The sequence below is a fragment of the Rhynchophorus ferrugineus genome, unplaced genomic scaffold (assembly GCF_030347505.1).
Source record: "Rhynchophorus ferrugineus isolate W39M unplaced genomic scaffold, kcgeb_rfMv2 rfM627, whole genome shotgun sequence".
Lineage (NCBI taxonomy): Eukaryota > Metazoa > Arthropoda > Insecta > Coleoptera > Curculionidae > Rhynchophorus > Rhynchophorus ferrugineus.
Genome location: NW_027473204.1, coordinates 35,001 through 37,484, shown reverse-complemented (window position 1 = coordinate 37,484; position 2,484 = coordinate 35,001). Strand labels below are relative to the sequence as shown.

At 50.7% G+C, this 2,484-nt stretch overlaps 2 non-coding genes across 2 annotated transcripts in view; both read left to right on the top strand.

Moving 5' to 3' along the window:
- Positions 1-397: 397 nt before the first annotated feature.
- LOC143206278 (5.8S ribosomal RNA) lies at positions 398-552 on the top strand. Its single transcript, XR_013008262.1, has one exon. It is a non-coding gene; the product is annotated as a 5.8S ribosomal RNA (ribosomal RNA).
- Positions 553-971: 419 nt separating this feature from the next.
- Positions 972-2,484, top strand: part of LOC143206281 (large subunit ribosomal RNA) — a 4,098-nt gene continuing 2,585 nt past the window's right edge. Inside the window, exon 1 of the ribosomal RNA XR_013008265.1 lies at positions 972-2,484. This exon is cut by the window's right edge and continues 2,585 nt beyond it. This is a non-coding gene — a ribosomal RNA (large subunit ribosomal RNA).

Below are 2,484 nucleotides of genomic sequence, written 5' to 3'. Positions count from 1 at the left end.
CGTTTCGATCCTCATATCGACGAACATATACGATGATCGGTAATGTGATTAGTTTACGAAAATCTTATCACCCTTCGTTTGTTTCATTCCAAAAGGGTGAGATTTAGTTTACGAAAATATTGCCAAACTATGATCAGCGTATGCTCTTTTGTTGTCGTACGAGGTGAGACGACGAAAATTTACAACGAACGTCACCATTTCGAGTAGTCTGTCTCCGCTCCTCTCGTTGTGTGTAGTGGAGAAGACGAAAATAAACCGTAAGAGCGTTTTAAAGTCGACGGCGGCTGCGAAAGGGGCGCAAGCGCTGTCTATGACGTGAGCGCGCGTCGTCGTCGTCGTCGTCGTCTTATAATAGAAACGTTTCGATATGCGTTTAAAACCTAACTTAAAAAAAGATTACCCTAAACGGTGGATCACTTGGCTCGTGGGTCGATGAAGAACGCAGCTAATTGCGCGTCAACTTGTGAACTGCAGGACACATGAACATCGACATTTCGAACGCACATTGCGGTCCTGGGATCTCATACCCGGACCACTCCTGGCTGAGGGTCGTATCTCATTTCAAGACTGCTCGGATTTTCTTTGATCTTCGCGATCGACGAGAAATGTCTGAGCGTGCTGAGCGTATAAGCGCGATTCGATCGCGACGTTCTAAAACGTGACAGCGGACCCGTACGTGTGACCTAACTCTCTCGTACGGGTCGTACGAATATGAAAGGGATGAGACGTGTTTAAAACGGTCGTTCGCACGTTTTTGTGATAAACGTAGCGCGCACCATTAATACGATCGTCGTATCCGATAAAATTAGTTTTTAATCGACGTCGGATCGTAGGTGCGTTGTCTCTCGAATACGAGGGAGAAAACACCGTTTTTCGACGGCGCGTCTTTTCCATTCTAAACTTTTATATTTCGTATTGGCTCCTAATCTTCATTATTATGATGATTACGAGCGCCACGCATATTAAACTAGCGACCTCAGAGCAGGTGAGACTACCCGCTGAATTTAAGCATATTACTAAGCGGAGGAAAAGAAACTAACTAGGATTCCCTTAGTAGCTGCGAGCGAACAGGGATTAGCCCAGCACCGAATCCCGCGACCGACATCGGGCGCCGGGAAATGTGGTGTTCGGGAGGGTCCATTATCTCGACGTTACGTCGCGCGTCCAAGTCCATCTTGAACGGGGCAACAGCCCATAGAGGGTGCCAGGCCCGTAGCGACCGTGACTGACGGCGAGAGGATCTCTCCTTAGAGTCGGGTTGCTTGAGAGTGCAGCCCTAAGCGGGTGGTAAACTCCATCTAAGGCTAAATATAACCACGAGACCGATAGCGAACAAGTACCGTGAGGGAAAGTTGAAAAGCACTTTGAAGAGAGAGTTCAAGAGTACGTGAAACCGTTTAGGGGTAAACCTGAGAAACCCGAAAGGTCGAAGGGAGAAATTCATTCGCGGCTCGTAGTAGGCGGCGTGCGATCGCGTGACACGTGACGTTTCGGCGTTGCGCGCGCCTTTCGTACGTCGATCCGGCGACGAACGCGTGCACTTTTCTCCTTGTAGGACGTCGCGATCCGTTGGGCGTCGGCTTAAGGCTCGAGGTGGAGACCGTAGACTGCGGTTCGCGCCGTTTTCGTTTACGGACCCTCGTGTTCGCGGTCGACTCGCTCGACGGTATACCGAATGGTTTAAGGCCGCTACTCGTTAGCGTTCGGCTCGTCGCAAGCGCGTCAGATGCACGTCGGTAATCGGACCCGGTGCCGTTTCCGACCTCTGATGACTGTTGGCGACGAGGTTCTCGAACAGACCTAGACCGATCGGCGACGCTATAGCTTTGGGTACTTTCAGGACCCGTCTTGAAACACGGACCAAGGAGTCTAGCATGTGCGCGAGTCATTGGGAATCACTAAACCTAAAGGCGTAATGAAAGTGAAAGTTCGTCTCGCACGAACTCAGGGAAGATGGGCGGTTTACCCTTAAAAGTGGCCGCTTCGCATTCCCGGGGCGTCTCGTTCTCATCGCGAGAAGAGGCGCACCAAGAGCGTACACGCTGGGACCCGAAAGATGGTGAACTATGCCTGGTCAGGACGAAGTCAGGGGAAACCCTGATGGAGGTCCGTAGCGATTCTGACGTGCAAATCGATCGTCGGAACTGGGTATAGGGGCGAAAGACTAATCGAACCATCTAGTAGCTGGTTCCCTCCGAAGTTTCCCTCAGGATAGCTGGCGCTCGTAGCGTACGAGTCTCATCCGGTAAAGCGAATGATTAGAGGCATTGGGGTCGAAACGACCTCAACCTATTCTCAAACTTTAAATGGGTGAGATCTCCGGCTTGCTTAAATGATGAAGCCGCGAGATTTCGGATCAGAGTGCCAAGTGGGCCATTTTTGGTAAGCAGAACTGGCGCTGTGGGATGAACCAAACGTCGAGTTAAAGCGCCTAAATCGACGCTTATGGGATACCATGAAAGGCGTTGGTAACTTAAGACAGCA